This window comes from Emydura macquarii, unplaced genomic scaffold (assembly GCF_026122565.2).
Source record: "Emydura macquarii macquarii isolate MOO-44397 ecotype Brisbane River unplaced genomic scaffold, CSIRO-AGI_Emac_v2 contig_1253, whole genome shotgun sequence".
Taxonomy (NCBI): domain Eukaryota; kingdom Metazoa; phylum Chordata; order Testudines; family Chelidae; genus Emydura; species Emydura macquarii.
In genome coordinates, this window is record NW_027131390.1 from 41,430,214 (window position 1) to 41,444,297 (window position 14,084).

The 14,084-nt window shown below is 45.9% G+C and overlaps 1 pseudogene; it reads left to right on the forward strand.

The window, feature by feature from the left end:
- The window catches only part of LOC137153365 (zinc finger protein 585A-like), a 57,320-nt pseudogene that overhangs the window by 24,964 nt on the left and 18,272 nt on the right, over positions 1-14,084 (forward strand).

Below are 14,084 nucleotides of genomic sequence, written 5' to 3' on the forward strand. Positions count from 1 at the left end.
GTCCTCTGGGGAAAGGCTTGGGGTGGGAGAGGGTGGAAATCAAATACTGTTTTGTTTGATCTATCCAGCACTTATTTTGGTTTGTTCCCACCCTTTTCCATTACTTTCTTTGAGGTTTCCTTTTCTCCCAGAACAGAGAATGACCTATGTCTGGATTCTCTCTCTGTCCCTCCAGGTGATGGGATGGTGAGTGAGAAGGTGGAGAGGAATCCCCTGCAGGAATATGCTGAGCAAGTAGAACCACATGGGACATTAGTAGGAAGATCCGAAGGGAAAGTTTCTCCAAGAAATTGTGCACAGGCAAAAATCAGTGAGAGTCAGCATAAGTCAGCGAAAACCTTCAGTAGCTGCTCAGACCTTCTTAGACATGAAAGAATCAACACAGGAAATAAACGCTACACATGCTCTGAGTGCGGGAAAAGCTTTAGTCAGAGTTCAACCCTAATCACACATCAGAGAGTCCACACTGGAGAGAGGCCGTACACATGCCCTGAGTGTGGAAAAAGCTTCAGTCATGGCTCAGCCCTTATCACACATCAGAGAATCCACACTGGAGAGACACCCTATACATGCCCTGAGTGTGGGAAAAGTTTCAATCACAGCTCAAACCTCATCAAACATCGGAGGATCCACACAGGAGAGACACCCTATATATGCTCTGAGTGTGGAAAAAGCTTCTGTCGGAGTTCAGCCCTTATCACACATCAAAGAATCCACACAGGAGAGACACCCTACTCATGCTCCGAGTGCCGGAAAAGCTTCAGTGAGAGTTCAGACCTTCTTAGGCACTGGATAATCCACACAGGAGAAAAACCCTACACATGCCCTGAGTGTGGGAAGAGTTTCAACCACAGCTCAAATCTGATCACACATCGGAGAATCCACACAGGAGAGACACCTTATCCGTGCCTGGAGTGCGGGAAAAGCTTTAGCCAGAGCTCACACCTTATTACACATCGGAGAATCCACACAGGTGAACGGCCCTACACATGCTCAGAGTGCGGGAAAAGCTTCTGTCGGAGCTCAAACCTTATCACACATCAACGAATCCATGTAGACAAGACACTCTGCACATGCTCTGAGTGTGGGAAAAGCTTCAGTCGGAGCTCAGCCCTTATTAGTCATCAGCGAATCCATAGAGAAGTGACAATCTATACATGCCCTGAGTGCGGGAAAAGCTTCAACCGGCATTCACACCTCATCACACATCGGAGAATCCACACAGGAGAGAGACCCTACACCTGCTCTGAGTGTGGGAAAAGCTTTGGTTGGAACTCAAACCTTATCACACATCAGAGAGTGCACACTGGGGAGACACCCTACACGTGCTCTGAGTGTGGGAAAAGCTTTAGTCAGAGCTCAACCCTCATCACACATCAGAGAACCCACACTGGCGAGAGACCCTTCACATGCCCTGAGTGTGGGAAAAGTTTTAGTCAGAGCTCAACTTTTATCAAACATAGGAGAATCCACAAAGGCGACTAATGCGTAAATGTCTTTACTAGTGCTGGCCAAAGATTTTTTTTCAATATATTAGGTAATTCCCGCATAGTTTGCAACATTTTCTCCACTTTGGTCTCTCAGCTCCTGGTAAATCTTGCGCTTCTGTCTTTAGCACCTCACCCTTTTTCAGGGTGAATCCTACGATCTTTTTCTTCAACTTCTTTGTCTTATAAGTCATGGCATTGTGTCTCCCACAAATATCTATCCGTCCCAGGTGAGGGAGATAGAGTTGACCTTGACTAGCTACCCTGAATTAAAATCTACCTGTACTTTGTCACCACTGGAATTTTACATGGAGTTAGCTGCTCAGCTTGTCGATCTTGTTGTAATAACACAACGACATTTGCAGTGCAGACATAACCCAGGTACAGTTGCTGGGGTTAGCTTTCCCCTTGACCTGAGCTAAACTCCATCATTTTTTTTAGCTTAGACAAACCCCGAGCATTGCATTGATACCATTCCCCCATTACAAAGTGATTGTTAGTCACCAAGTTCCCCCTTTGGGGACAGATTGTCTCAATCCCAGTTGTTCTCACATTGCTCAGGGTTGTGCTGGACAGAATTATCTTCCCATCATTTTCCTAATTTAAAATAGATTGAAATATAACAAAGAGCAGGGGTAGTGTCAGAAAAATGTGTCATTTCAGCCTCTGTGACACCTGCAGAACATGGAGTGAATCACAGGAATTCCCTCCTTCCCCATCACTATCACAATCCCCCCTCACCCAGCAACATTAGCATCTGTGTAAACCACAACAGCATTTATCCACCCCACATTCTATCCCTCCCTCCCCCAAAGTGTCACGTGGTGCTGTGTTCCGAGTATTCTCTGTGCTTAGGTGTCACATGTGAATCCTCAATCAGACTCATTGAGATTAGGTCTGAAAGCATCACAGATCTGGAGGGGGAATTTGAATGGATCCCAAATGCAGAGTAATCATTCTGTGCTTTAATTTCTGCTTCCATAGTTTGGCAAAGCTGCTTCTTACCTTTTTCCTCTTGAGCTGGGATTGTTGTGGATGGGAAGGTTGGCTGTTTTTCCTCACTGTGATGAAGCTAAATCTTTTGTAAATAACATGGGTTAATAATAATGAGGTGGCACTGAGTAAATCAAGTTTCAATGGATCAGAGGAGAACACAATGGGAGAATCTATTTTGATTTTGGGTTATCAGATATAACCTGCTCTGGAATTACATTTTATATCAAACTGAAAGTGTCTTATATCCCTCTGTGCTGTGGTTTGTTCTCTTTTTCCTGAAGGCGGTTTAGTTTCATAATTGGATATTACATTTGTTTGACGGAATGTTCCTCAGATTTATTGGGAACTTTGAGACAAATGACCATCTGGTATAACAGTAGTATTTTGTTTTATTTGTGTCTTTTCTCCTCCCCTCCGAGATGAAATGGAAGAAGTTAACTGCAGTTCAGCCATCAAAAAAGAATAGTCCAAGCTTTTGGGCATGCTATGAAGGAAACAGTAGTGTTTTTAAATTTCTACTCTGAAGTGGTGAACAATGGCATACCACAAATTGTGCAACAAACTGAAATAACTGGACACAAACACAGTTGTTGTGGGTTCAATATAAATTAAAAACAGGAGATATCCAATAACTAGGCTTAATCAATTTATAATTATTAGTAAAATATTAATACAGCATAATACAAAAAGGAAGAGTTACCAATCCCTCTGGAAGACAGGAGTTGCAGCGGTCACACTGTCTCAAAGACTCTGTGCTTATCCCTCCTGTATTTCTACCTACTGGGGAGAAGTTTCACAGTTTTCCCTATATCACTTTATCTAATATGTCTTTCTTCTCTATTTTCTGTTAGATGTTTTTCATAGAGAGTAATTGCTACACCTTCTATGTGGGGAATATGTTGTAAGTTTTAACATGGCATATATTTTACATTTTGACATTTATGCAGTCCTCAGAGATTGAGCAAAAACAGAGAGGCATGTACACAAGACAAGAATTTTGTTTTGAACATTCCAGGCCTAGCATTCTCTGTTTTTCTGCTTTGTTTGTGCCTAGCCCTGAAATTACAGTACTTCAAGTATCTCTTTGTTTAACGTAAGTAAAAAAGCATTTTGGAAGATCTTAACATAAGGATAATTCAAGAAAAAGGTTATATTGTGTAATTTTATTATATATACTATTACTATTGGCTTATACTATGGAAGTTACAGACTCTCTCTCACCTATCTCCATACATATTATGGTAGCCAGGTATAGCACAACACCTAGAAGTTGTTGTATTTCTGTGTATTTGACAACTTCTTGTATCTTGGTTTTTGCTAAGCTTGCATTCTCCAGCACAGATACAAAGCAGGAGTTCGTACAAAGGTCACAGCATCTACCTACCGTACAATTATAGAGAATTTAACATGAATATAAATATAATACCCTTTACATATTCACTTGATTTTTTCTCATTTTGATTATATAACAACTCATTTCCACTTATTATTGCTACGATAATCAATTATATTTTTGTCAGTTATCACACTTTTAACCTTTTACTTATAAGAACTGATTTTCCAATAACTGGTAATTTGTAATAAAACAATTTACATCCCTGAATAATCATTCTGATTGTGAGAGCTTAGATACAGAAGTTACATTCCAGAATATTAGTTCCAAGTTAGAATTCAGGTTTCAGTAACATTTCATTCTTTCATGGTAGCTGTCATTGCAACAGCAGTGCTGTGATTTCACAAGATATATTTTTCCACTTCTCTTCAGTTTAACTGAAGAATATATTGATTCAATTTGTTCAATAGTCTGATCACAAAGCATTCTGGTCCAGTTTGTTCAGTTAATGTTATGAAGGTTTTAGTTTAGCTTGGTCAACACACTGTTGTTCAGCTGGTTATGGCAGTATTGTTCCAGATGATCTGGGAAGTGTGTTCTACAGTAAGTGACTTGGAACTAAGGCAAAACCCCATGTATTTGGATCCCAAAGCAACTATGGCCCAGACTGTGCAGGAGGTTACTGTTGAAGACATTTCCTTCCTAATCAGGTGCATGCGGCCTGTTAGTTGGGAAACACAATCTCTGTCGATGCAGAGATGGAGAAAATGGAAGAGATTTTGATGATCTTACCCTCTTGGATGCTGCAAAAATGTATAAAGTGAAATCAGTGTTGAATGCAGGATAACTGCAGAATTATGCCTTTTTTAATAAACACCCCAGCCACCAGCTTAAATAAATAAACTGAGCATGTCTCCTCACTATGACTGCTGAAATTTGGTGTGGTTTGGTAAGCATCCAACTCCAGAGGAGTTGGAAATTACCCCACCCAAGCCCAAGGATTAGACAAGAACTCAGGTAGAAATAGCAGGTGCCCAGTAGTTGGTTTTCACCCCAGAGATGGAAACTATGATAACCTACAGCCCAGCTGAACTATTTGTTTTTAGAACACTGCTCCTTAGTTCCGTGGCATTGATTCTGGTCCTAAAGCATGCTGTGGTTACATTGGGAGCAATTGTCCTTTGCCATTTGGGTCCTAAATTTCATGAGGCAAAGTGAGAAACAGTTGTTGCCTTCAGAGGACATTCCTTCCCCACAGACCTGTGTGGTTGGCTTTTGGACAAGAAGAATACAGATGGTTTTGCCATGATGCAAATGTTCCCACATAGTGTGAGTCTTCTTCCACCAACGCTTACAGCAGAAGACAGCAAGTATGTCTACGCTGCAGTGTAATCCCAGGTTTAGCGGGATTTGAGTCAGATGACCTGTGTTAGGATACCCTGGGCTTGTGTATCTACATAGTATTTTAACCCTGTGTTAAGACTTTTCTAACCTGTGCTTGAACCTAGGTGGCACAGGATCCAGTCACCCCAGGGCCACCTCTGGCTAGCCATCCTGGGGATTAGCTGTGCCAGTTGGTGCACCCTCTTCAGATTGTGCCTCTCCCATCCTCCTCTCACCTTGCGGATCCACCTCACTCCAGGAACAGCAGCATTCTCTTCATGACTCGGCTCTTCAGCTGGGTCACCGTCGGTCTTTCCCCCTTCTAGGATTACCCAAAGTCCTCTGCAAACACTCTTTTCCTGTGCTGCCCTGCTGGGGCACTCCTCCAGTGGCCAGTAGGGGAACCCAGGCCCACTACTCTGGGTTCAAGTCCAGGGATCCTCAGCTCAGTAGTTCTGAGCTCTACCCTCTCATCACTCACTACTCCCTCCCTGGATGGCTACCTACTCTTTCTGGTTCCCCCGCACCCAATCCTTCCTCTAGGGACTTACTGTCTGCAGACTGCCTCCCTGCAGCTCTCAAACACTCCTCCCACTTCCTAGAAGTGGCTGCTGACTGTTTTCTTGCAGTCTTCTCCCCTGCCATCCCTTCTACTCTCAGCTCCTGGGCTTTATAGACCCTGCCTGTTCCTGCCCAGTTGAGGGTCATTTAATCCACTCTCTGCTCCCTGGCTCTTCCTCTAGGTGCAACCTGGGTGATTAAATGGCCTACCTGCCACCTTAACCCTTCTTAATCCTGCATGCTGTGGACACCCCATCACACTAGGGCTCTAGTTTACAGGTACAGCAGAAGACAGTGGGTATGTCTCCACTACAGCGTAATCCCAGGTTTAGTGGAACTTGAGTCAGATGACCTGTATTAAGAAACTGGTCTTGAGTGGCCACATTGTATTTTAACCCTATGCTAAGAGTTTTCTAACCTGTGCTGGAACCTGTGGCACTGGCATCCACAGGGCCGTTCGCAGACCTGAGTCCCTAGTATCCCTCCCCCCAAAAATGTGGTGACTCTAAGACCTTGGTGCACTGTGGGAAAACTTTACTGCCCCACCCTGCATGTTACCAGGAAGCACCTTGCTTTGCCAACGCTTGATTGGTTGGTTCTCCATTGCACACCCTGGAGGCTCTCTGATAGTGTGCTTACACATTGGTAGTCAGGAGAGAATGGGTTAATGCTGACCTGAGCTGCTGCCATTTGCAAAGGGGTGGAGGCTTCCATTTTCTGTAGAGTGGATTGCAGACTGTTGGGCTAGAGAGGACTAAGGAATTTGTCCCACAGAACTGTGGGATACTTCCAGCTGACTTCCGGGAACTAAGTCAAGCAGGGATGCATCTACACTGCAAAGCAATGGGGCTCAGACCTTGGGTCTCAGCTTCACTCAAGCTTGGGCCCTCCAGCTGTGCAGGGTCCTGGGACCCTGGGTCCCAGCCCTGGGTTAGCACAATTGCAGTGTAGATGCAAGAGGAGTTAGGCTTGAGCCTGGGCTCAAGCACGGGCTAATGTCGCTGTGTAGACACCCCCAGAGACAAATGAATTCACAGAAATGGGAGGCCGCTATGTGAGTGGAGACCACAGCTTTACACAGGGCTCATGTGGTGGGAATGAGGAGTGAGGGAAAAATAACGCATATGAGAAGCTTTTCTAATCTTTGAATATGGTTGTGGTTACCAGTGAAAATGGAATTAAACATGAACTTAATTGTTACAAAATAATGACTGGTTATGTGATAATCTGAATTGTATCATAACCCTGCAAATTATATGGATTTTCTCCTGCTGCTGCTTCTTTTTTTTTCTTTTTACCTCAGTATTATAGGAAACGGTGGCTAATTTTGAAAATTGTATTTGATGTAATTCAGCCCCTTTGGATTAAGGAGTGCTGAAGTAAAACCTCACTCCAAAGGGGTTGAGAGAAATAGTGCATGTGAGAATAGACACCCCATATAGACTTCAATTATTTCTGTTTCAAATGGAATTTATTCTGACAAGCTTTAAAATACATTTTCTGTTTGGAGGAAAATTACTTAAGGAGACAAGTTGTGTAACCTTTCACCCAGTTAGACTGTAACAGTGACGGCAATATAAGTCTGGGGCTGGGACTTGAGTCTGCAGGCTCAGTGTTTCTTAGCCTGTGCTGAAGTGTCCATACTGAATAGTGACCCTGGGTTTAGGATTTCAATACTTGTGTCTCACACCAGCACTTACGTGTCCACATTGCACAATGCAGACCCAGTCAAATCAGCCTATCCCAGGCTTCCTAGCGCTCTCCCAGCTGTAGCCTCTCTGGCCCTTTGTTCATTGTGCACTGTGGAAAACCTTGACTGTCCGTCCCACAGCTCTTTACCAGAAGTTGTCTCGGCTCGCCAACCCATTCAGCCAAGCTGAGTTTTGGGTCTGCAAGCTCCTGGCAACTGGAGCCAGCAACATGAAGGAGGCACCATTTGAAGAATTTGCCATGCTTGTATTTTCATTCCTGTTTCCTAAAATGGGCAGAACATCCATGAGATGCTGGAGGACATTTTGGTGGCATTTTCTGACATACTGAAGGTTCCTGTCAGAGGAGGAGGAGGAGGATACAATGCAACAGGCTGATGCTGCTCATGACTCTTGGTTTAGTCGCTGATGCCCCCTATGTAGTCCAGCGCTTGTGGAGCAGGGAAACAAGCGCAGCCTAGTGGGGTCACATCGTGCGGCCCTGGGGTGACCAGCAGTGGCTCCAGAACTTTTATGTGAAGAAAGCAACATTTCTGGAGCTTTGTGAGCAGCTCGCCCTGCCTGTGTGGTGTCAGGACACATGCAAGAGGGTGGCAATGTTGGTCCAGCAGCAGGTTGCTGTAACCATCTGGAAGCTGTCTACTCCTGACTGCTACAGGCCCCCACTAACTGGTTTGGTCTTGGCAAGTTATCTGTGAGGGAACAGGGTTCTGAGGCCATCAGTCAAGTGATTTACCCAAAGATGCTGAGCATAAACAATGTCAAGAACATAACTTTAGAACATAAAACAGGCCATACTGGGTCAGACCAATGGTCCGTCTAGCCTGGTGTCCTGTCTTCCCACAGTGGCCAGTGCCAGATGCTTTGAAAGGAATGAACAGAATAGGGCAACCATCAAGTGATCCATCCTTTGTCATCTACTTGCAGCATGTGGCTGTCAGAGTCTTAGGGACACCCAGTGCATGTGATTGCGTCCCTGACCATCTTGGCTAATATCCATTGATGGACCTATCCTCCATCATCTTATCTAAATCTGTTTTGAACCGCGTTATAGTTTTGACTTTCACAACATTCCCTGGCAATAAGTTCCACAGGTTGGCCATGTATTGGCTGAGGAAATACTTCCTTTTGTTTGTTTTAAACTTGCTGCCTATTAATTTCATTGGGTGACCCCTGGTTCTTATGTTATGTCAATGAGTATATAACACTTTATTCACTTCCTCCACACCATTCATGGCTTTTTAGCCCTCTATCATATCTCCCCTTACTCATCTCTTTTCCAAGATGAACAGTCCTTGTCTTCTAACATATGGAAGCTGTTCTGTAGCCTTAATAGGTTTTGTTGTCCTTGTCTGTACCTTTTCAGTTTCTAATGTATCTTTTTTGAGATGGGGTAAACAGAAATGCATGGAATATTCAAGGTGTTGGTGTACCATGGATTTATACAGTGGCATTATGATAGTTACTATCTTATTATCTATCCCTTTCATAATGGTTTCTAACACTCTGTTAGTGTTTTTGACTCCTGCTTCATATTGAGCAGATGTTTTCAGAAAACTGTCCACGATGACTCCAATGCCTCTTTCTTGAGTGATAACTGCTAATTTAGACCCAGTGTGCATTACTTTGCATTTATCAGCATTGAATTTCATCTGAATTTGTTGCCCAGGCACCCAGGTTTGTGAGATCCCTTTGTAACTCTTTGCAGTCTGCTTTGGACTTAACTATCTTGAATAATTTTGTATCATCTGCAAACTTTGCCACCTCAGTGTTTATCACTTTTTTCCAGATCATTTAGGAATATGGTGACAGCACTGGTCCCAATGCAGATCCCTTTGGGGCCTTGCTATTTACCTCTCTCCATCGTGAAAACTAACCGTTTATTCCTAACCTTTGCTTTCTGCCTTTTAACCAGTTACTGATCCACGAGAGGACTTCCCTCTTCTCCCGTGACTGCTTAGTTTCCTTAAGAGCCTTTGGTGAGGGACCTTGTCAAAGGCTTTCTGAAAGTCCAGGTATACAACATCCACTGGCTTACCCTGGTCCAAATGTTTGTTGATCCCCGTCAAAGAATTCTAATGGATTGGTGAGGCATGATTTCCCTTTAGAAAAGCTGCGTTGACTTTTCCCCAACAAATTGTTTTCATCTACAAGTCTGCTAATTCTGTTCTTTACTACAGTTTCAACCAATTTGCCTGGTACTGAAGTTAGGCTTACCTGCCTGTAATTGCCAGAATCGCCTCTGGAGCTTTTTTAAATAATTGGTATCACATTAGGCACCCTCCAATTATCTAGTACAGAGGCTGATTTAAATGATGGTTACATACCACAGTTAGTAGTTCTTCAATTTCATATTTGAGTTTCTTCAGAACTCTTGGGTGAATCCCATCTAGTCCTGGGCACTTATCACTGTTTAATTTATCCATTTGTTCCAAAGGTTTCTCTATTGACACTGCAAATTAGGGGAGTTCCTCAGATACATCACCTAAAAAGAATGGGTCAGGTGCAGGAATCTCCCTCACATTCTCTGCAGTGAAGACAGATGCAAAGAATTCAGTTAGCTTCTGTGCACTGGCCTTGCCTCCTTTTGCACCTCGATCATCCAGTGGTCCCACTGATTGTTTGGCAGGCTTCGTGCTTCTGATGTCCCTTCAGTAATTGCCAGTTTTGGGAGAATGGGGTTTCCAAACTCCACTAGGGCCATTGGAACAGACGTGCCTCTAGTTTGCCCTCCTCAGAAAGCACAAGAGTACATACATAAGCCGCAAAGGGGACTTCTCCGTTGTTATGCATGCACTCGTGGACCACAGAAGCCAATTCATGGACCTCAGAGTGGGCTGCCCTGGAAAAGTTGATGTCAGAGTTTTCTGCTTATCAGGACTTTACCTTCATGGACTGGGTGGTGCACTATTCCCACCTAATGACTTTGTCATAAATGGGGTAACTGTTATTCTAGAGGACCACACATACCCGCTTTGGCTTATTAAACTGAGCTCAGAGGCCCTGCAGAAGAAGGTTTAATTACACTCTCAGTAGATGTATAGTGGTGGCTGAATATGCATTTGGCAGATTGAAATTACACTGGCACTCTTTACAGAACTGTTTGGATGCCTCTGTAATCGGTGCTGTCCACCTTGCGGTGGCTGGCTGTGCTCCTCACAATCTTTGTGAATCCAAAGGCGAGCCATTTGTACTGGAGCAGACCCATGACAGCAATGGATTGCTGAACTGGTACACTCAGCCTGAAAGTGTCCCTGCCACAACTAGAACAAGAAGCACATGTGCAGCAGAGATCAAGGATGTTTTGTGCACCCAAATTTGGACTTGCATGGACCAATGGAAAAGGGAGAATATGACATGCATTTGGTGCTACTGCCCAAGGATAGAGGATGGCTCAAGGGTGGAGGCCTGCATTGGGTACATTTGCCGTCTGACTAGCATTCAGAGCTGGTTCCATGGGCCACCCAACGATGGTATTGTCTAATGCATTCCTGGCCTGCAGGACGTGGCACCATGGAGGCGATTCAGGACATGGTGTGGGCAGCGCAGAGCCTGCACTCTACGTGGCCATTAGTGTAAGCAGCCTCTCAAGAGAGCTTTTTCTGTTGTTCTCTGTCTTCTTCTAGTAATGTTCCTGCTCCTGCTCTGCACGTCTCTTCTCATGCAGTGTAACCTGTCTCTGCCTTTCTGCTTGCTGTGAACACTCATCCCTTTGGTACTGGAGCTGCTGGTGGGCCTTGGTCATGCAGTTCACCATCAGGTTGTCATGGACATGTTTCCTCTTTGACTGCACTGTGACAGTGGCAAACCTCAGACTCCTCCTGGTGGGGAATTGCGGGGCTGGAATCACACGTTACTAGTGATCCAAAACAATGTTGAATGTTGCAGGAATGTAAGGCTGTTTTGGGACATAGTTTCTTTGATAGAGGTAACAGCAAAAGTAGGCGTATGAAGCCAGTGTACCCTAGAGTCTGAGAAGCAAAAAGGCAAATAAAAAGAGCCCTGTATGTGTGGGCTTTTTTAATGTATTGTCTTTTAGGTACTTATTTAATGATTTTTGAATTCTTGTGGTTGTCACTTTATCATGGGCTTGTATCTCTATGTGTAGAAAAGGGTTAGTAGAAATTTGCCTTTAAGAAGGATTTCAGAGAAAACAGGAGTGTCCTTAGGGGAAGATTTTTAGGGGATTTTCAATGGCATCTGAGTGCTTTCACCCTTGAAATAGCTGGCCATGAGTGAACATTTGGGAACCAAGTTGTGCACACAAGGGGTTATATCCTCCTCAGTCACAAGTGTGCCAAGTTTGCAAAACAGTTGACAAAGGCAATCCCCATTGGTGAATGAAAGCAAACAAGCAGTTTTGTTACCAACCCAGGAAATCAGTTAATCTTAAAGTAATATGATCCTAAAGAATAAACTTGTGTTATAAAAAAGAAAAAAAGCCCTATAAATTACCATATTTCAATTACAAACAGGAAATGTTATATTAGAAACAGATATGATTGCTAAAGATACTAGCAAATATTTTCAATAATTGTTTGCTATTAAAAATATAAATTAAATAGCACAATGCCATCCATCTGCACAATATGAAAGATAAATGTTGAAGACCTAAGTAATAAAAATAAATAATTTAATGGAGTGAAACAACACTTACAACAAGAAAAGGAGACCAATTCAGGGAATCAGAACGGCAGGTAAGACAAATTTGTAAACTGTTATGAGGCTTTATGCCGAGATACGGCTGATGAAGGATTCTTTAGCATACTAAGAATGTGTATGACAATTATAATTTTTGGGGGGGAGTGTATGTAAAATATTTCACTGAATCCTCGCTCCTTTGGTAACTCAATACATCATTTCAGACAGGGAAGAGCAGCCTTGTCCAGGCATTAGGATGAACTGTGCCTTTAATAACACAGCCTGGGAAGCAGATGCTGAGATGTACCAACCTGGAGAGGGAAAAATGCCCCTCTACTTCCCAAATGTTATTCTGTCAGCCACTGCAGATCATTCACCTCATTTGGGGAATCTTTTATCCTCTGCCCCTTCCTATCCGGGGGTTTCTCCTCCCACTATCTGGCAGCTCCTGTAATCTGCAGAAGAGAAGAATGGGGTGGGATTTGATAGCAGCCTTTAGCTATCTGAAAGGGGGTTCCAGGGAGAATGGAGCTAGGCTGTTCTTAGTGATAGTAGATGACAGAACTAGGCCCAATGGTCTCAAATTGCAGTAGGGGAGGTCTAGGTTGGATATTAGGAAAAAGCTTTTTCCCTAGGAGGATGGTGAAGCACTGGAATGGGTTGCCTAGGGAGATGGTAGAATCTCCATCCTGAGAGGTTTTTAAACTGCGGCTTGACAAAGCCCTGGCTGGGATGATTTAGTTGGGGTTAGTCCTGCTTTGAGCAGGGGGTGGGACTAGATACCGCCTGAGGTCCCTTCCAACCCTAATCTGCTATGATTCTATATTCCCCATTCTTAACCCTGGCTCCCACTCCATGCCCCTGATTTTCCCCTTGCCCCGCCTTCCCCTGCCTCCAATTGTCCCCGTCAGTTTGCCACTGCACAGACTCTGCTCATCCCCCGCTCCCGACTTTGCCCCAGGCCCAGCAGGGAGCCGGTGGCCATCCCCGGGCGCTGGTGGCTTCAGCAGCTGGGAGCGAGGCCGCTCGCTCAGCAGAAGCCGCACCCGAAGTCGGGGCCTGCAGCAGCAGCACTTTCCCGCCAGCCCCCAGTATCGCTCAGGGTGGGTCTCACCCCGCCCCAGCAGGGCCCGACTCGGGACGGGAGCTGAGCGGGCAAAGCCCGGCTGCCCGCGTCCAGCCCGAAGAGCCCCGGTGCCCCGGGAGGCCCAGGCAGGGGCCGAGCCGAGCAGCCGGAGCGGGGCCGGGCCGGGCGGAGCAGGCGGGTAGCGCGGGGAGAACAAAGCGGGGCCGGGCTGGGAGCGCTCGGGCCGGAGCCGCCCCCAGTGTGAGCCGAGCCGAGCCGGGCTGGGCCGAGCCAAGGAGCTGCTGCTCCCCGCGGCTCTGGGCCCCGAGCCGGGCGGGGACCTTCGGCAAAGCGCCTCCGGGCCCGGCCCCAGGGGGCTTCTCTGCGGCTGGGACCAGCCAGCCGGGGCCTGCCCTGCCCCGCCCCGCCCCGCCCCGCCCCGCCGACACCAGCTGCGTCCGGAGAGACCCAGGTACCGGGGGCCGCCCGTGGGGAAGGGTCGGGCCGGGAGGGTGAGAAATCCGGGGGTCGAAGGGAGGGCGGAGCCCCTGTGTGGTGGGGAGATTGGCCCGGCTCGGGGCAGCCGGGCGGGGAGAAAGGGGGAAATGGCCCCGCTGAGCTGCCCCTTCCCTCCGCTGAGCTGTATCAAATCCGCTCCGGCTCGAGTCTGCCCCTTCCCCTGAGTGACCAGTGGGTGCGACCCAGGGCACTTTGTCCGGCTTCTCTCCCCCCTGCCCGAGTGTCTCTGGTCTCTGCCCAGCTTCGCCCCTTCTCTCTGCACGGAGAATTTACAATCCCCTCGGCTCCGGAGGTTCCCGCCCTTTTATCGGCAGCGATTCGTCCTTGTTTAGGTGGGAAATTGTGGCCCCGAGTCATTCGCCAAATAGGAGGGGTTGGGGTGCAGTGTG